Raw genomic sequence first — 21,331 nt, 5'->3', positions numbered from 1 at the left:
ACAGAAAGTAAATAAATAATACAGTTACAAATTGGGGAAAGCATTATGGAAAACAAAAGGGATGCTGAGGCAGTGGAGAGTGAGAAACTGCTTCATGGAGTGGTCACAGAGGGTGTGAGAGTCAAGAGAGCAGTTCCCCTCCCTCTCCAGGCACACGATAGGACTGCATTGCCTTAGTCTGCCCGCGGTTCCATGGACCATGGGATCTGGTCTGGCTCATCAGTTGTGCCCAGAAATATGTGTCACTTCCACATCGGAGCATCTAAGTGTTGCTTCTGTAGACCCCTTTCCCTGATGCAGTCTAATAAGTGTTGTGTTCCAAGATGTGGTTGCTCCCTTAGCCTGGATCTTGTGTGACTTCAAGGAACAGAGTTCCTTCAACCAACTCACACTGGCCGTGTAGCATGTAGCATGAGTAAACAACCGACTGTATTGTCTTAAGCCACTGAGATGTGGAAGCCATTTGTTAGCACAGCTTAAGGAAAACAATCCTGCCTATTACAAATGGCATCTCTGAAGAGCCAGAGGGATGATTTACAGATGCTTTAAGACAGAAGGCCTTGAACTTGGCTGGTTCACAGAATTGAATGAAAGCCAGTATGGCTGGATTAGAGTAAATCAGGAAAAAATAGCAAATAATCTTTAGTTTCTACTCTCTCAACTCTTGCCTGTTCTGGTTCTAAGGCTGTTCTTGTATTTATATTCCTGGCAAGGCTTTAAGATAGATCAAGTAGCTTGAGTCTAAATGCTTTTGATTTGCTTACACAAATCAAACTCTCATACTTTATCTCTCGCTTCTGGATTATGATCATTTTTATCAAGAACTTGGCATGTGGGTGATTGATATGATAGTACAATCCTAATGCAGTCCCTGAAGCTGAGGGCCTCTACCCTTTCAGTCAATGCTGAGATGCACTTGGCTGTGTAGGCCATTCATAACTGAGCTGTGACTTGGGATGGGCAGCCCACAGCACTCTGCATTTGAATAATGGATAATATCGTACAGTTTTTAAGGTCTCAGTTTTCATATCCATTTCTAATATTCCAGCAACAGAATCTAGGAAAAAGCCCACATTTTCAGGTGCCTTGTCATAGCCCATTTAATGTATATGTAGGAGAGATTGTCTTTTGCACTGAAGAGCTTGTTTGAAACCAAAACGAGAACCCCTTAGCAAAAAGCAAATTGCGTGAGATGCAGTTTATCTTCCTTGGAAGAAAAGACGAGCTGAGTCAACCCTCCTGGGGTTTGACAACTGAGGTATTTCTTTATCCTTTACACTGCTCAGATAGAGCCACTGACATTATAACTGCCTTTATTGAAGTTTGGTCGATTTAGAGGAAGTACATCCATCTTATATTACAGTCATTCTTGTACAGTCCTTACAGTCTTAAGGATTTTTTATTGAGGTGAATGAAATCCTGCTTAAGAAAAAATCAGAGGAGAGAAGGGAAATGGATCTAGAATAAAAACAGGGTCCTTAATATAGTCCAATCTCAGTGCTGATTGCTTTCATATATAGTATTACTATCCCCATACCGTGGAGGAAGTAACCTAGAAAGGTTGTGATCACCCAGCCAGTGACTGGCAGACCAAAGAAGGGACAGTCTTCTCCCTCCCAAGACCCTTCTATTTATCTCTGCCACTAGAGAGGAAAAGTCTAGAATGCAAAAGTCTCCCTATACCATCACCATGGTTAAATATAAAATGCCCATGTCCTGCATTTCTGTAATCTCCAGAGTTGTCCTCTAAAAGATAAATACAGATCACTCTCAACTTATTACATATCTGGAAGAGACTTGGTTTATTTCTTATGTTTACATATCTAAACAGAGCTGGTTGTAATAAGCTGTGCTCCGCTAATTGTACATCTTCCCTTTGTTTCACCTCATCCTGTATAATTAGTGCCGTCTTGAAAATAGAAGTTTTCCATGACATTAAAATTCTTACACAGCACACCCTCTAATTATTTCATATCTTCACATTAGGGACTAAGATACTTGTGGTGGAGGGGGTAATTCTGTTTGTTATTTAATTAGTTATAGAGGAGTTCAGGAAAAAGAGATTATTAAAATAATTTCTACTTGACTCTGAGATTTTTTCTCATTGCCTACTCCCTCCTGACTTCAAACCTCATCATTTTTGATACCAGAGTCAGTTATGCCTGTTAGGATCTCCTTCTATTAAAAAGTTATCTCTTCTTCAAGATCTACCCAAAATCCCCTTCTTTGCAGGTCTTTCCAGATATCCATCATTAAAATTAAGCGTCGTCTTCCATACTCTAGGATACTAATCCTATAGAATCTCTCTGTTTTGTATTATAGGGATAGAAATAGTGCAGAGATGGCTGGTAACTTACTCAAATATATTTCCTCTCTTTTTCTTGGGCATATAATTCAGCAGTATGTCCTTGCCTGCCTTAGAGTTGGGTGTGATCAGATGATGAATTTCTCACAATGGAAAACAAATGAAGTGACATGTTTCCTTTTGGGGCCAGAATTTTTAGGAGGTAGGTTGCTCCATGCCCGCCCTCCCCTGTTGACACCTGCATGAGAAAAGTCTGATGCCCTCAAGGATGGAGCGAGTCAGAGCTTCTAGATGACTAGGTAGAAAGCTGTCTGGCCAAACAGGAATAGCGTCACTAGGTTGAACGAGAAATAACCACCTATTGTGTTAAGGCTGGAAATTTAGAGTTTGTTATAGCAGCTAGTGTGGACATACCTAATACAGTGTGTGCACGTTTGTGCGTATCTTTGTGACTCCCTCTATTTCAGAAGCCCCAAAATGACGGGAACAACAACAACCAAAAAATCACCCCTTACTGGGAGTCTTATTTGGAAATGAAGCAGATGGTCATCAAAATGAAGAATGGAGGGTCTCTAAATCATTTCTAGTATTGGGAATGCCATTTTCTCATTGGCAAGCAACCGACTAGAATTTTGAAAATAATCTCATAGGCAACTAACTTAGGGTAGAGAATGAAAGGGATACCCAGTTAGTTTCCATATTAAAATGTGTCCTAGTTCATTACTCATTCAAATATTCATCATTCTTTCAATCAGCAAGTAGGTATTGGACATATTCTATATGCCAGGCAGTCCGATAACAGTACTGATCAATCACAGATCTAGTCCCAGCTCACTCCAAATATATACTCCACCTATCCAGCAAGTCATCAGACTACCAAAGGTGCATTCAGCTTCTCACCCAGGTTTTCAGGTTCTTCATCTATAAAAGTAAATAATAATATTATCTACTTCACAATTGTATTTTTAATGAGATAATGATCTAAATATAATGATTATAAAATTTTTAGCACTGTGCTTCACACTTGGAACTTGATGAGCACTCAATAAATCCTAGCTATTATTATTCTTATTAATTTAAATTAATTTCATAAGATTGTACAACAACAACAAAAAATCTGCCTGAAAGAGACTATGTGGAGTGTAATTTCCCCTTTGTAGTGACTTCTGATATGAGAGTTGAGGGGTTGGGAATAATGCCCCACATTTGAAAAAAAAAACAAATAGTATATGCAAAGGACCAGTGATATGAGGAAGCATTTTTTTGGGAGTTGAGAAAGTAAGAATAGAGGAGTAGAGAGATCAAAGAGGAAAATGCGGCAGGATGAGATCATGCAGAGCCTTGGGACCGCCACGTAGCCATGCTAAGAATTTGGCCTTCTTCCTAGTGCAAGAGAAAGTCACTGAATGGTCTCAAACACGTAGTGGCAACGAATATGATCATCTTTGTTTTTTTTTTTAGAAAAATCACTATGGCTGGAATGCATAGGCAAACCACTTGAAAAGTTACCATAGGAGAGTCAAGATAAGAAATACCCATAAGTTGGGTATGGTGGTGGTAGTGGAGATGGAGAGAAGTCATAAAATATGAGAAATGTCTGAAGTGACATTGGCAGGACATGGTGATGACTAAGTACAGAAATGAAAGGAAGAGAGCTGTTAACAATGGCTCCTGTTGTTTCAGGTAGCTACAAGCACATTTCATAGAAACAGGGAACCCTAAAAGAAATCAGGGCTGCTAGGGCATGAATTTACCTTTGTCCATGCTGCATTCAGGTGCCGCCCAGATATCCAAGAAAATAGGTCAAATACATAGTTGGATGGAGAAGGCAATGGCACCCCACTCCTGTACTCTTGCCTGGAAAATCCCATGGACCGGGGAGCCTGGTAGGCTGCAGTCCATGGAGTCGCTAAGAGTCGGACATGACTGAGCGACTTCACTTTTCACTTTCATACACTGGAGAAGAAAATGGCAACCCACTCCAGTGTTCTTGCCTGGAGAATCCCAGGGACAGGGGAGCCTGGTGGGCTGCCGTCTGTGGGGTCACACAGAGTCGGACACGACTGAAGCGACTTAGCAGCAGTAGTAGCAACACAGTTGGATATATTGGTCTGGAGCTCCATAGATACATCTGAGCTAGAGTGTGAATATAAAAGTTATTGGAATGAATATAGATAGCAACTGAGACCACGCTGAAACTCCAATACTTTGGCCACCTGATGTGAAGAGCTGACTCATTTGAAAAGACCCTGATGCTGGGAGGGATTGGGGGCAGGAGGAGAAGGGGACGACAGAGGATGAGATGTTTGGATGGCATCACTGACTCAATGGACATGGGTTTGGGTGGACTCTGGGAGCTGGTGATGGACAGGGAGGCCTGGCGTGCTGCGGTTCATGGGGTCACAAAGAGTTGGACATGACTGAGTGACTGAACTGAACTGAACTGAACTGAGACCAAGGAGTAGAGAATTTGCTTTAAAAATGGGCAAAACTTAAACTGAGAATAAAAGAGGGCCTGGGACCTAGCCTGAAGGAACTAGTTATCAAATTAAGCAGAGATGTGTATGTATTAGAAGAGCATTATTAGGTATTGGCTTAGGTGATTGTGGAAGCTTTGTAAGTCCAAAAATCTGATAGAGGAGGCCAGCAGGATGGAAACTCAAGAAAGATTTGCAGTTTGAGTCTGAAAAATCAGGAAAACCAGGATCAGTCAACAGTGCAGATGAAGTCCAAAAGCAGTGCTGGAGAATTCCCTCTGGCTTGGGGAAGATCAGCCTTTTATTCTATTCAGGACTTCATCGAAATAAATGAACCTCTCTCCCACCCCCACCTCCCAACACCCCTGTTATGGCCAACATTCTGCTATACTCAAAGTCCACTGATTTAAATGTAAATCACATCCAAATGCCCTCATGGGAACATCCAAAATAATGTTTCACCAAGTATTTGGCACCACAGTCCAGCCAAGTTGACCCATAAAATTAATCATCATAGGGATATACAAAGACAAGCAGAAATAGTGATTGATTCCCAGGCTCTATACTAGTTGCTAGGAATACAATCTACATCATGGTTTACAGTCTGAGCCCAGGGGCCAGACAGCCGAGTTTGAAACCTAACTTTGCCTTTTACTTACCGTGAGACCTTAGGCAAATTACTCAATGATTCAGTGCCTCATCTTTAAAATGGGCACATAATAACCCACCTTTGTTGACTGTAAAAGCTAGACCAGGTAATAAACATAAAGGGATTAAAAAACTGATTGAACATGGTGAGTGCTCAATAAAATAAACATTTGCTCTTCTGTTTAAGGCAGACCTGGCCTTTTACCTGCAAAGTGACAGAAAGCATCACGAGCAGACAACAGTGTCAAGGAAGGCGATAGAAATACCTGACCTCATCTTAGATGAGGGCCTGATCTACAGCGGGAAGAGGCAGCAGTCCCCCTGCAGTGCTTTCGGGAAATCTGGAACTTAACCATCCTTTTTCCTCCCTGTAAAGATACCTGACATTTGAATGGCATGTGAACTTGTGAAATAAGCATCCCCTTCACTCTTTTGACCATCCCCATGGAAAAGAAATGCAAAAAAGCAAAATGGCTGTCTGAAGAAGCCTTACAAATAGCTGTGAAAAGAAGAGAAGCGAAAAGCAAAGGAGAAAAGGAAAGGTATAAGCATCTGAATGTACAGTTCCAAAGTACAGCAAGGAGAGATAAGAAAGCCTTCCTCAGCGATCAGTGCAAAGATATAGAGGAAAACTACAGAATGGGAAACACTAGAGATCTCTTCAAGAAATTAGAGATACCAAGGGAACATTTCATGCAAAGATGAGCTCAATAAATGATAGAAATGGTATGGACCTAACAGAAGCAGAAGATATTAAGAAGAGGTGGCAAGAATACACAGAAAAACTGTACAAAAAAGATCTTCATGACCCAGATAATCACGATGGTGTGATCACTGACCTAGAGCCAGACATCCTGGAATGTGAAGTCAAGTGGGCCTTAGAAAGCATCACTACGAACAAAGCTAGTGGAGGTGACGGAATTCCAGTTGAGCTATTTCAAATCCTGAAAGATAATGCTGTGAAAGTGCTGCACTCAATATGCCAGCAAATTTGGAAAACTCAGCAGTGGCCACAGCACTGGAAAAGGTCAATTTGCATTCCAATCCCAAAGAAAGGCAATGCCAAAGAATGCTCAAACTACCGCACAATTGTACTCATCTCACATGCTAGTAAAGTAATGCTCAAAATTCTCCAAGCCAGGCTTCAGCAATATGTAAACCATGAACTTCCAGAGGTTCAAGCTGGTTTTAGGAAGAGGAACCAGAGATCAAATTGCCAACATCCGCTGTATCATTGAAAAAGGAAGAGAGTTACAGAAAAACATCAATTTCTGCTTTATTGACTATGCCAAAGCCTTTGACTGTGTGGATCACAATAAACTGTGGAAAATTCTGAAAGAGATGGGAATACCAGACCACCTGACATGCCTCTTGAGAAACATATATGCATGTCAGGAAGCAACAGTTAGAACTGGACATGGAACAACAGACTGGTTCCAAACAGGAAAAGGAGTACGTCAAGGCTGTATATTGTCACCCTGCTTATTTAACTTATATGCAGAGTACATCATGAGAAATGCTGGGCTGGAAGAAGCACAAGCTGGAATCAAGATTGCCTGGAGAAATATCAATAACTTCAGATATGCAGATGACACCACCCTTATGGCAGAAAGTGAAGAGAAATTAAAAAGCCTCTTGATGAAAGTGAAAGTGGAGAGTGAAAAAGTTGGCTTAAAGCTCAGCTTTCAGAAAATGAAGATCATGGCATCTGGTCCCATCACTTCATGGGAAATAGATGGGGAAACAGTGGAAACAGTGTCAGACTTTTTTTGGGCTCCAAAATCACTGCAGATGGTGATTGCAGCCATGAAATTAAAAGACGCTTACTCCTTGGAAGGAAAGTTATGATCAACCTAGATAGCATATCAGAAACATTACTTTGCCAACAAAGGTTCGTCTAGTCAAGGCTATGGTTTTTCCAGTGGTCATGTATGGATGTGAGAGTTGGACTGTGAAGAAGGCTGAGTGCCGAAGAATTGATGCTTTTGAACTGTGGTGTTGGAGAAGACTCTTGAGAGTCCCTTGGACTGCAAAGAGATCCAACCAGTCCATTCTAAAGGAGATCAGTCCTGGGTGTTCATTGGAAGGACTGATGCTGAAGCTGAAACTCCAGTACTTTGGCCACTTCATGTGAAGAGTTGACTCATTGGAAAAGACTCTGATGCTGGGAGGGATTGGGGGCAGGAGGAGGAGGGGACGACAGAGGATGAAATGGCTGGATGGCATCACCAACTCGATGGACATGAGTTTGAGTGAACTCTGGGAGTTGGTGATGGACAGGGAGGCCTGTCATGCTGCGATTCATCGGGTCACAAAGAGTCAGACAGGACTGAGGGACTGAATTGAACTGAACTAACTCACTCTTTTCAGATAAGACCCTAAGGAACTTCTGTTGAAATGTAAATGTTACCAAAAGCACTATGAGTATCAGCCTCCATTAGCTTAAGGTAGATTCCTTCTCAGATAAACTACTCAGGTTCTAATGGGAGGTTGTCTTCATTTGATTGAGGCAGGACTGAGGAGGCCCCTGGAAGCTAGGAAGGAGTTGGGGAAATTGAAGATGGCCAATGGGAAGGCCAGGGGAGGGAAAGATGAAGGGGTAGGAGAAAGGGCAGCAGGGCCCTTCTTGTTACTCACACCTGGGGTTCCCCTGGTGTTCACTCTCCTCCAGACCTTGTGCCTACTCATGCCTGGGACCCTTAAAATATTTTCCCAAATCCTTCATCTCCTTGCTTTAAATAAGTATTAATTTTTTAAATAATTGATTATTTTTGGCTGTTCTGGGTCTTCGTTGCTGCGCAGACTTTCCTCTAGTTTGAGCAAGTGCAGGTTACTCTCTGGTTGCGGTGCACAGGCTTCTCACGGCAGTGGCTTCTCTTATTGCAGAGCAAGGGCTCTAGGGCGCATGGGCTTTGGGGGTTGTGGCATATGGGTTCAGTAGTTGTGGCTCCCGGGCTCTAGAGTGCAGGCTCAATCGTTGTGGCTCACAGGCTTAGTCTGTCCACATCATGTAGGATCTTCCCACATCAGGGATCGAACCTGTATCTCCTGCATTGGCAGGCAGATTCTTTACCACTGAGCCACCAGGGGAGCTCATAAATAAGTATTAATTTTAAGGTTTGTGTTCTATTTTTTGTCTCTTCTATGAGTCAAAGTAGTTTTCTAGAGACAGGCTGCCAGTAGAAGACAAGTCTCTTGCTAATTCTATGTCATCATATTCAGAGTACACCATAAATAATTTTTCCCTTGGGACATCCTTTTCATTTCTGCTTCTGAATGACGGTCTACCCCTTTTCTTTGCCTGACTCAGGGCAGTAGTTCAGGAAGTACAGTGCCCTTGACCTATAGCAACTGGAGAAATGCTGACTGTGCATTCGCTCCTCTGTCTTTGTCCTGGGCTTGTGCAGAGGGTCTGTGCAGTAGCACTTGGATCCACTCTCTAACCTCTGTAGACATTGCTAAGTTGTTTGATGTACTATCCAGCTTGTAATTTAGTATCCAGGGCTTCCTTAGTGGCTTATCAGTAAAGAATCTGCCTGCCAATGCAGTAAATTCAGTCCAGTCCATGGGTCAGGAAGGATCCACTGGAGAAGGAAATGATAACCCACTCCAGTGTTCTTGCCTGGAAAATCCCATGGACAGAGGTACCTGGTAGGCTACCGTCCATGGGGTTGCAAAGAGTTGGACATGACTGAGCAACTAAACAACAACAATTCAGTGTTCACTGTGAGGTTGGCGTTTGTTTTATTTTTCTTTTTAAATGAAATACTGATAAAGATCTTGGACCGTGACTAACTCAGAGCTAAACTCCAGTGTTTATTACTCTATGATTCCTTCTCTTTCAGTCCTGCAAGCTAAGGCATTAATTTAGGCTCTTCTTTTTACTTAAAGATGGGGGCCCTGCAGTTTCCCTCAGGATGGGCTTTTTTGAACATTCTTAATCTGGGCAGAGTTGCAGGTCCATCTGCATCTGGTTCCATGTCTCAGTTACGTGCCTTGTGTGAAATGGCCTTGGGCACACCTGGGAATGGGTTGTCCCTCAACTCCCAGGCCCATACTCTCTCCACTCTACCACTCTGCCCTCTCCGGGGCTCACAGCACACTCTGCTCATGCCTGAAAACCAGTAAGGTTTCCCCTCAGGCCTCTCAAGCCCCAGGAAGAGGAACTGATAGGAAGGGCAGGAGCCAGTGTCCTTTGGCTTCTGATGGATGTCTTCCAGAACAACTCCGCAGGCAGCTGAGCCAGAGGTGAAGAAGAGGAGACCCAGGGGACACTGGGTACCTACACTTTAGCCAGTGGCTGTCACCTCTGTCTACCCCTATGGAGGTCTCTGAGTCCCAAACCCTCACAGAACCTTAAGGAAACTGATTAGGAGATGCCCTGTCAGGAGTGAGGTGAAGGCGAGGAATGAGGCACTGGTCTGGTACTAAATGAGCCCAGAGAAGGGATGAAGTTCAGGGATAGGGTGAGAGTCAGGGATGCCAGTAGCGCACAGGAATATTGGGCAGTAAAGCACACAGTTTTGTACCGTGGTCTACCGAGTGTCCTCCCCACCATAACCAGCACACTTCACCTTCAGAGGCACAACCCCAGGCCCCAGGGACACCAATGTGATAAACTGCAGAGGCCAAGGCTCAGACACCAGCGCAGTGTGTACACCTTCCCCAGGCCCGGTGCCTCACGGGTGTACTCATTCATTGCTCAAGATGGCCCTGCAGGTAGGTGTTTGCTCATTCACCTGCCAGAGTGAGGTACGTGGACTAGCACAGATGACTCGTTGAGGAAGCAGGAACTGAGACGGTTCATTTAGTCACAATGCAGTGCTTCCACTCCTAAAGGCTGACACAGGGTCCATGGAGAATCTGACAAGCTCCTCAGCGACTGTGCTCCTGGACCAGGCCCTCTCAGTGCTCCCTGACCAGCTAGCTGGATTGGCCTAGAAGGTACCTCAGTGAGAGTGAAGAGCAACAGGAAGCAGGCAATGCCTACCCACCCACCCCTACACAGAGCGGGGCTAAGGAGCAGGGAGCGAGGCTTGTGCGGTGCAAATAACACTCGCCCTGCCCTCTCTCTGTTCACAGACCTGACCCTTCCTCTTCAGGGCTGCTGTGCAGGAGTTGGCTTTCCTGATGCTGTGTTTGTTGATGGCTCTGGATGCACTATAACCAGAGTCCTTCTCAAGCTGTGCCTTAGCCACTGAGCAGACTGGAATGGAAATCAGGAAATTACACAATTCCTAGGTTAAAAAATAAGAGGAAAAAAAAGAAGTCCCCAAGGGTGGAAGTTGGGTTAGGACTGGCCACATCACAAGGTTGCCCTATCCTGAGACTTTGTGACAGGTATTCCTGGTGGATTTCACTGAGCCCTGGAGAGACAGCACAAAGGGATCCCCGAGGACAGAAAAGACTTCTCCAGGCAGCAAAGGTGTCACAGCCAAGTAATGCTCCTTCCCCTGCCCTCCTAGGGTAGCTTACTCTTAACTCTCTGCTACATTTATGATGAAGAACTTCTTTCCCAGTCACCTCAATATTGATTTGCTATGTGCAAGGCCCCCTACTTTCTCACAGCCTGTGACATGTCCAGCATATCTCTGGCTCCCTGGCATCCAGCCCAGAGCCAAAAAGTACTCCTCTATAGATGTTAGACAAATAAATTAGCGTAAACCATTTACTTCCAGGATTTGGAAAAGACCCTATAACATGAAATGGTCAACAAATCCTCCTTCACCAATACAAGCTACCTGAGATCTAACAAATGGCTTTTCATGTCTTTCCTAATAACACAAAATATCCCTTGGACCCTAGTGAAATAAGTCTAGCACAAGATGAACTGCCTTATAAATTAATGAACACCACCCTGTAAACCAGGTGGTCTATAGGCATTGGCAATGGCCAGAAATATAACAGGCAGTGGTCATATAGTTGATGTGAAAGCCACCACAATGGTTCCTGAGATATTTCCTATCACAGTCCACATAGGAGATGAACCTCTCATGCACCACATACTCCCAACAAGGTAGTCCAGCCATACCTCTTTCTTCATTTAAAAAAAAAAACAAAAAAACTTTCTATTTTGTATTGGGGTGTAGCTGACTAACAATGTTGTTATGATTTTAGGTGAACTGAAAAGGGACTCAGCTATACATATACACATATCCGTTCTCCCTTAGACTCCACTCCCATCCAGGCCCACACCCCTTGCAGGAAAGTAAATCAGACGGCAAGGGAGTAAAATCAATATTTTTGTAAGAATGCATTTGAATCTGCTCTAATTTTAAAAGTGGAACCCCGGTAATGGGCAGCCTTCATTGAGTGCTTACTGCATGCTAAGTCCTGTGCCATAAGCTTTGCATACATGATCTTAATTGAGCTAGGAACAACCCTGCACAGTGGGTTCTATAGAATCTTCATCTTGCATATTACAAAACAAACTGATGGAGGTTATACAGTGTTTCCAAGACTAATACATGGCTAGGACTGAAATCCAAGTCTTTACATTTATACTTGCCTGTCCAAAATCATCATCCTCAAATGTCAGCACCTGGTGACTATTATTATAAATTTCCTGTGACATCCCTCGCAAATGACTGCCACAATCTGTATATGATGACATGAAGAACCTTTTTTACCAAAAATAGAGTGCTGCTTCTATCAAAACTGGATTTTGCTCCCTGGGTTAAACTCAATTCAATTATTGGAGTCAGTTTGTATCTTAAAAATCAGCAAGATAATAACCATCTTTCATTGAGTCTCTTTTATTTTGTTCAGTTCAGTTCACTCGTTCATTCATGTCAGACTCTTTGCAACGCCATGGACTGCAGCATACCAGGCTTCCCTGTCCGTTGCCAACTCCTGGAGCTTACTGAAACTCATATCCATAGAGTTGGTGATGCCATCCAACCATCTCATCCTCTGTCGTCCCCTTCTCCTCCTGCCTCTATCTTTCTCAGCATCAGGGTTTTTTCCAATGACTCAGTTCTTCATATCAGGTGGCCAAAGTATTGGACTTTCATCTTCAGCATCAGTCCTTCCTATGAATATTCAGGACTGACTTCCTTAAGGATGGACTGGTTGGATCTCCTTGCAGTCCAAGGGACTCTCAAAAATCTTCTCCAACACCACAGTTCAAAAGCATCAATTCTTTGGCACTCAGCTTTCTTCACAGTCCAACTCTCACATGCATACATGACTACTGGAAAAACCATAGCTTTGATTAGACGGACCTTTGTCAGCAAAGTAATGTCTCTGCTTTTTAATATATTGTCTAGATTTGTCATAACTTTTCTTCCAAGGAGCAAGCGTCTTTTAATTTCATGGCTGCAGTCACCATCTGCAATGATTTTGGAGCCCCCCAAAATAAAGTCTCTCACTGTTTCCCTTGTTTCCCCATCTATTTGCCATGAAGTGATGGGACCAGATGCCATGATCTTTGTCTTCTCAATATTGAGTTTTAAGTCAACTTTTTCACTCTCCTCTTTCACTTTCATCAAGAGGCTCTTTAGTTCCTCTTTGCTTTCTGCCATAAGGGTGGTATCATCTGCATATCAGAGGTTATTGATATTTCTCCTGGCAGTCTTGATTCCAGTTCATGCTTCACGCAGCCCGGCATTTCTCATGATGTACTCTGCATAGAAGTTAAATAAGCAGGGTGACAATATACAGCCTTGACGTACTCCTTTCCCAATTTGGAACCAGTCTGTTGTTTCATGTCAGGTTCCAACTGTTGCTTTTTGACCTGCATATAGATTTCTCAGGAGGCAGGTAAGGTGGTGTGGTATTCCCATCTCTTGAAGAATTTTCCACAGTTTGTTGTGATGCACACAGTCAAAGACTTTGGCGTAGTCAGTAAAGCAGAAGTAGATGTTCTTCTGGAACTCTCTTGCTTTTTCAATGATCCAGTGGATGTTGACAATTTGATCTCTGGTTTCCTCTGCCTTTTCTAAAACCAGCTTGAACATCTGGAAGTTCACGGTTCACGTACTGTTAAAACCTGGCTTGGAGAATTTTAAGCGTTACTTTACTAGCGTGTGAGATGAGTGCAGTTGTGCAGTAGTTTGAGCATTCTTTGGCATTGCCTTTCTTTGGGATTGGAATGAAAACTTACCTTTTCAGTTCTGTGGCCACTGCTGAGTTTTCCAAATTTGCTGGCATATTGAGTCCAACACTTTCACAGCATCATCTTTTAGGATTTGAAATAGCTCCACTGGGATTCCATCACCTCCACTAGCTTTGTTTATAGTGATGCTTCATAAGGCCTACTTGACTTCGCATTCCAGGATGTCTGGCTCTAGGTGAGTGATCATACCATCGTGGTTGTCTGGGTCGTGAAGGTCTTTTTTATATAGTTCTTCTGTGTATTGTTGCCACCTCTTTTTAATATCTTCTGCTTCTGTAGCTTCAGGTGGTTTCTTTAGGAGCTGCTCTGGTTCCTTTAATCTTGCCTCAGGTGATCTCCTGATGAGCTTCTTGAGATTATCAAATTGTGATCTTCTCTGGAATGCTAACATCTTCCATTTGTTGGGGATTTTATGTGTATCTCTTGAGGTGGAGTTGGTGATGGACAGGGATGCCTGGGGTGCTGCAGTCCATGGGGTCACAAAGAGTCGGACGCGACTGAGCGACTGAACTGGAGGTGGAACCAGGACCCTGTCCCAAGGCTGCACTATTGTTTCTTGGCTGCTCCTCCCTTGTCTCTGCATCCCGTCCCTTCTGTGATTAACAGCAGTTCTTTAAATCTTTCCTTTGGGATTCATGGAAGGTCATGGAGGCTGGAGTCTATTCCCTATAGACAAGAAACAGCAGGGGAGGAGGGCAGAAAAGCCTCTGTGGCCAGGAGCCCCACAGGGTCCTGCTTCGTTTCAGGAGGAAGGTGAAAGAACAGGACAGAAAATGTTGGCAAGAGGATCCCTAGGAGGGAAAGTGTTCCAAACGTGGGTATAAATCCCCAGCAGAAGAGAGGAGAGTGGGGAGAGAGGTGAGCTGGGAGGCAGCCCAGTGAGGGAAGGGCAGCCATCATTCCGGTGAGAAAATGGAGGAGGCAGGAGAAGGGGCTGCAAGCACCACAGAGGCTTTGGGGAGCCGAGAAAAAGGGAAAGAGATCTCTGGAGAGCACTGACAATTTTTTTTTATGAAGGAGAAAGAGAAGCAGCAGCTTTTCCCAGCCCAGAGCTGACATGCGTGTGGGAGTCCTATTGACAGACAATCAGATCATTTCCCTGTCACTGTGACCAGTCACCACCTGTGTCTGGAAGTCGTGCCCCAGGGAGATGCCTTCAAGGACTCAGAAAGGTAAATTCTCTGGAGCCCTCCCGCCTTGAGCTGCCTCCTGAATGCTGAGCCTTACTAAGAAACTTAGTGAGACCTTGTCACACACCAGGGAGCAGGGGTCAGTAGTGGGCAGGCTGTTGAGCAAACATTCCGTTGTCCGGATTTGAATGAGGAAAGATATTCAGCTGTAATGAGATGGAACAGGGATCAGTTCATGCTTAAAAAACATAAAAGTGTTGGTCAGAGAGGAAACTCAGGGACATATTCAAGTTTTTCCTATCTGTCAGTGAAATGTTATCACTGATGAGCTTGTACGTTCTTTTATTTCAAACTCGCCCACAATTTAAAAGCATCAGTATCAGGATAGTGCACTGTTCTCCATACAGTATTTGACGATGATGCTACCAATGGTAATTCTCCTGGATGACTATGCAATCAGTTGAAAAGAAGAATGGATGCCTGGCAATCTCCTGTGTTGCACAAAGAACTGATTTCAAACTAGCTGTTTGAAAATAAATACTACCCAAACCAAGAGACTGATATAAAAATAAACAAGGGCTTCTTAATCTGTATTTTCACAAACAACTGATTTAATCACTTTGACTTTAAACTCACAAATCAAAAAGTCAGCCAGTTTGATTAAAAACACATGCACAGTCCACTTGATTGACTGACTGAACTATATGCTTGAAGAAGCAGTGGTGTGATGCTAAGAGAAGTAGCTTGGGAGTCAGGCAGTCTGTGCTCCGGTTTGGGCTCCATTTCACATCCCTTGTAAGAACCTGGGTGACCTCTGAGCCCCAGGACACCGTACCTACATCCTGGATTCTGGTGATAATCAAATGAGGTAACATAGGTAGAAATAATTTTGCACACTGGGACGTTCTCTCCAAAATTCCATCACTACTATCAATAACTGTTACTTAATCCCAAAGCCACGTATTCATCAATCCTTTGAAATGCTGCTGCTATATTTGATACACTTACTCATAGAAACTTTCTCATGTTTGGCAGCTTCTGTCCCTCTCCTGTCTGAAGTCTGAATCCTCCTTCCTAACAGTACCCTCTGCTACCAATTTAATGCAGCACCATGGAAGATAATCTGCCCAACTACTGCTGCAGTTAATAGAAATTCTCCTTTCAGTGTGGTGCATCTGCTGTGACATCTGTTTAAAACCCATGGAGAGGATTCAGTGTTCACAGCAAATTGAGTAATTACTATGTAATTACACTATAAATTGTGCAGTCAATGATTTGCTCTCAAAATTCATCTTTCGGACATATACACTATGACAGCCACTTGGGTTCTTCTAAGATGTGCAGATCTGTTCTTAAAATGGTCAATATAAGGATGTGAGCTGAACACCTGTGGCCAAAAAATTAGAGGATTATCTCTAGAAAAAAGAGAGTGTTAGAGAAGGAAGAAAATGAAAGTGTGGAAAGGAGATGTTAATAGAGTGAGAAAGAAAGGGAAAGGATATTTTGAAGATTATCTGAGTCTTTCTCAGTTATTTCGTAAAACCTGTGAAATTGCTAAGCCTTGCTGGCAGGAGAAAACACAAGAGGAGAGATCAGTGACGCAGGATTTCGCCTGCTTCATGAACAGCCCATTACTAGTGATAGCTATTTGGACTTTGGGAAACTGTACCATATGTAGAAAGTAGAGAATTAATGACTTAAAAGATCATATCTAATAGTTCTTAATAACTACCAGCTTTACAGTGGCTAAAAACTGAGACTTAACACTTTGCTGAATGGTTATAAAACATAGATCTATGCTTCCTCTAAATCTGTTTTTGAAAAGTCAGTCAACAAATACTTATTATCCACATGTTATATGGAATATGAAATATGTATTAGACTACACACTTGAAGCAACCTGGAATATAAATAAATAAGGCAGCAGCATGGCATAGTGGAAGAAAGACTAGCTTGAGATCCTTCCTGACTTGAGTTTGAATCATGAGCTGTGGGACTGAGCCATATGAAGCTGCTGATGTTCAATCATTTTTAAGCTATGTACCTGGCAATTTTATATGATTCAACCAAAAGGAATTAGAAATGCCTCTTAAATGTTTGAGGATTAGAAAAAGTATTTATAAAATATTTATAATGTTTGTATAAATGTTTAGAGCTTGTTTATGGTGGAAGGGACATAGAAGCATCTTACCCTTGGTCACCAAGGGTACTAAACATCATTACTGTGTAGTGGAAATAGGACAGATGAGTTAAGACAGTGTTGCAAAAGTCAGAGCTATAGAAGTCTCCCTTTTGACCACTGTATGTTTAAAAATATAAGTCTCACTAAAGAGTTAATGAAAGGAATTTTATAAAAATGAGAGGATTCATTTGTTAAAACAAAGGCATTTGCTACTACATAAACATGCAAAAACACACACATGCTAAGTCACTTCAGTCGTGTCCGACTCTTTGGGGCCCTATGGACTATAGGCCGCCAGGCTCCTCTGTCTATGGGATTGTCCAGGCAAGAATACTGGAGTGGGTATATCTGATCTTTAAAACCAAAATTCTATGCCAAATGCCCACTGCAACAAACAGTCTATTAGAATCAGTTATTCTGTAATTATATTAACATCAAGTGGTTCCATTTTAACAGCACAACACTTTCTAAATGTGTATACTTCAGTTTTCAAAAGGTAAGTCCCATTTAGAGATGGGATGCAATTTTACAAAATAAAGTAAAAAACCAAAATGCACACCAAACACCCAGTTGCGCTAATGACGGTTTTGTTCCTTTCGTTTGCATGGGAGCAGCAGAGCACTCACGGCATCAGAGGCAGCCACAGGAAACAGCTAGCAGCATCAGTCAGTGTGCTCAGTAGAGACAGGAAGCAAGTTCAGTGGCGCAGAAAGGTCCCTGCCTCTGTGGAATTGATGGAGAGAAGCAATGTGATTGGTTTCTTAAAGGGCAGACAGAGGAGTGATGGGTAATTGCACCTCCCCTCATTAAACATGCCTGTCTATCTGAGATGAATCAACACCTTAGATTACACATTATGCAAATGACAGTGGCAGTTTGGCACCTAATGGTCTCCTGCCAGAGTTTAGATTCATTCCCACTGTTGTCTGAGAAAAGTGAAAATAAACATGCCCCCCTTCCCCTCCTCGGCTTCTTTGTCCTTGTGAAGTACAGCTTTCTCCAAGCCTGCAGCTCAGAGCCTAAACTGCATGGCAGTGGCCGTCTCTCCCTGCAAGGTGGTGAGCTCAAAACTCCCAGACTTGGAAATTTATTCCACAAAAGCAAGAACAGAGGTGCCAGTGACTGTTGTAGATCATACAGAGAAGCTCCCAAGGAAATCCAGGTCCTTAAATTATGCAGGTTTGATCCCTGGGTCAGGAAGAACCCCTGGAGAAGGAAAGGGCAATCCACTCCAGTGTTCCTGCCTGGAGAATCCTGTGGACAGAGGCACCTGGTGGGCTATAGTCCATGGGGTTGCAAAGAGTTGTACGTGACTAAGAGTGGCACATGCGGGGGCGTGCGCGCACACACATACACACACACACACACACACACACACACGCACTACATTTAGAAAGATACTGCAGATGTTTCAATGCCAATGAGTCAGAAGAAAACTGCTACCCAAAAGGAGCTATTTCCTGATTTTCTCATGGAAAAGTAATTCTGGGCAATGATGGAACAGCTATGTGTGATATAAGCTCTTCTTTCTCCCCACCACTGAAAAGACCATGTCTAATCTGGGGAAAGGAAAGCTGACAGTTACTGATTTACCCTCACATAAATACTCTAAAAGAGAATTGATTTGACTCTCCCACAACACCGCCTCCCCCCAGAGAAGTCCTGGTGTAAAACTGGAAGACACGTGCTGGAATTATAGAAACAGCTAGTCTGTACATGAAATATGACATCTTTAAATGAACATGATCAGATTTTAGTACAAATTCCCAAGGGATTCTGGAAGATCTTCCTGGAGTTCCTAAGATATATTCATATCTAATATGTGATTTATCCCTGGGGTAGATGATTGTCTTAAATCATCTTTTAAGACTGCTTCCAACATTGAAATTTAGACTGTAAGGATGAAATCAGAATTTTTAACAAAACAAGTTCAATGTTGGACTTCTGTATCAGTGAAGAGCTGAACTCGATTGTAGAGTGGATTATTAACTAAAATGAGAACTTTGCCAGACAAATTAGAGTATGCTGGGCTGGTCACCATTTCAAAAATACCCTCTAATACCGGTCAGAACTGAAAAAAAAAAAAAAAAAAAAGGAGGGGGCGGGAATCATTTCAGGGCAATGGTGTTCTTGTGGTCATAGGATCAATCATTATAACTTCTCAGACTACAAGAAGCCACCATTTTGTATAATGACTTAGTAAGTGTAACGATCTTTCATATAAACATTTGTGCCCACAGTGGAAAACTTAAAAACAAATAGATACCACTCAGGTGAAGCCTAAATTTTTTTTTTTTTCTAGAGTGAGTCAGCCCTGTCTGAATAATGATGTTATCTTCTTAGTGAACATCCTTTGTAAGTGCATAAGGCAGGAAGACAGAAGAAGACTGACTTACCCTGACTTGTCCATCCTTGAAAGGCATAATGTGGTCTCTTTTCTAGAAAATGAGAAGGCTCTTGATACAGTCAGAAACCTGAGTTCTAGTTGTAGATACCACTGGTTCTTTTACTTGAGTCACAGTGGTTCGTCTCTCTACAGACTTTCTCCCTATAAAATGTAGTGATGAAGTGATTCAACATTGAAATCTTTTTTTATGCAAGTTAAGAAACTCTGCCACTACCTAAATTCTGTCATTTATTTACCAAGAATGGCAACTTGATATATCAATACATTTGAGCCTTGAGCAACAAGGGTTTGAACTGCATGGGTTCACTTACATGTGGGCATTTTTCAGCAAATATAGTATATTTTCATTTTACAGATCTTGAACTGTGTAGAAAAGTTTGTATTCAATTAGAGAGCATTATATTTGAAATCACAAGCACTAGGGTTTGAATCCTGATTCATCGAATCAAACTGTTTTTAACATTTCCTTTGTTTTTGAGGCAGAGATAGCAATACATGGATTTTGGGTTTTACCCAAGGGTTAGCACCCCTCACCCTTGAATTTTTCAAGGGTCAACTCTATACCTTTGTGATACTCAGAACCTCCTTGAACAGCTCTTTTTTAAAGTGTTTCAAAAAAGTTACTGCACAGCAATCTCCTCTGTCCAGGGTTAGAACACAATATGGATCCACTCAAGGTCTTCACCCTTAAGACAAGGTTGGCTTTTGTGGTTCATTCACATCTGACATTTGATCGTTATAAGCCACTTGGTATCAGGAGACCACAATTTGAGACAGTGTCTTTTTATGCCTTTAGGATTAGAAAGACAATGGGATTAAACCTCCAATTTGGCAAATTCCCCAGAGACCCTGCATTTATAGGACTACTCTTTCACATTCTCCAGTTAGCAGATGTGGCCACAGTGGCATTGCCACACTTGCCAAGCAGTTTCTGCAAAATGTACAAATAAAATACATCAGGCATCTAATGAGGACTAAAGGCCCATTCCACCCTCCCCCTTTTCCTCACACTGTGTGAGAAGCTATACTGGGCTTGATTTTTAGCCCGCAGCCATTGAAGCCCTAGTCCTAATTAGGAGAGTAAAATGCCCCTGACAAAGGTATAAGAAATCCAGATGTCTACAGTGAGTATAGATCTTGAGATTCTGTATTTGCTGCCAAGAGAATATCTCAGGGAGAAAGAAAAACATGGGAAGCCACAGGAAATAAGGATGAACAGCTAATGTATTTAAGTAATTTTCCTTAACCTAATATGTTTCCTTTAAAATATAACTTTTTTTTTCTTTGCTTGTTTTTGCTTAATTAAACACCAGAAACTATTAACTTGATTTGATCTAGGATTTTAAACACTTGAATAGAATGTGGTTTGTTGTACATGTTAAAGAAGCTGAAAAAAAAAAACAAAAAAACAAATGAATTAAGATGTATTCCCTGTACTAGGCTATCTAAAGATATATAATATTTCAAAAGTTGTTTTGTACAGAGAATAGCATTGTTTTCTCACATCTTCTGTCAGACAATGAAAGCTCAGAGTTAAAACAAATAAAACAAGAATATTTGAGCGCTCTTCATTTCCTGTGATTTAAGCCCAGGGTGAAAGCTCCAGCGGAAAGCAGCAAACGAAATATTTCGGTGACTCATGCTGATGCCCCACAAGTAAAATTTCATGGCTTATGCCACGTGACTCCACTTTGTCATCTTTGTTGCTTTAGTCACTAAGTCAAGCCTGACTCTTTTGCCACCCCATGGGCTGGAGACCACCAGGCTCCTCTCTGTCCAAGGATTCTCCAGGCAAGAATACTAGAGTAGGTTCCCATTTCCTTCCCCAGAGGATCTACCCGACCCAAGGATCGAACCCACATCTCCTGCATTGGCAGGTGGGTTCTTTACCACTGAGCCCCCTGGGAAGCCCCCTGTGACTCCACTAGGTCTTCCCTATATCCGTCTACACTGAACAATGCGTCTCCACATCTCATACCTACTTTTACACCATTCATTTCATTGCTTACAATACTATATTGAAATAAACTGCAGGTGGCTACTCTCTAGACTTTATTTTCTTAGAG

At 42.4% G+C, this 21,331-nt stretch overlaps 1 protein-coding gene across 14 annotated transcripts in view; it reads left to right on the top strand.

Annotated features, from left to right (window-relative positions):
* The window catches only part of B3GALT1 (beta-1,3-galactosyltransferase 1), a 616,865-nt gene that overhangs the window by 565,764 nt on the left and 29,770 nt on the right, over nt 1-21,331 (top strand). The window contains exon 7 of one of the 14 annotated variants that reach the window (XR_008711876.1): nt 5,618-6,323. The exons of the other annotated variants lie outside the window; for them this stretch is intronic. The gene's annotated coding sequence lies outside the window, so the exon portion shown is untranslated. Of the gene's footprint in view, nt 1-5,617; nt 6,324-21,331 lie in introns of those variants that run through there. 14 annotated transcript variants of the gene reach the window in all.

This window comes from Bubalus kerabau, chromosome 3, assembly GCF_029407905.1.
Source record: "Bubalus kerabau isolate K-KA32 ecotype Philippines breed swamp buffalo chromosome 3, PCC_UOA_SB_1v2, whole genome shotgun sequence".
NCBI lineage: Eukaryota > Metazoa > Chordata > Mammalia > Artiodactyla > Bovidae > Bubalus > Bubalus kerabau.
This window is presented reverse-complemented; position numbering and strand designations above follow the sequence as displayed.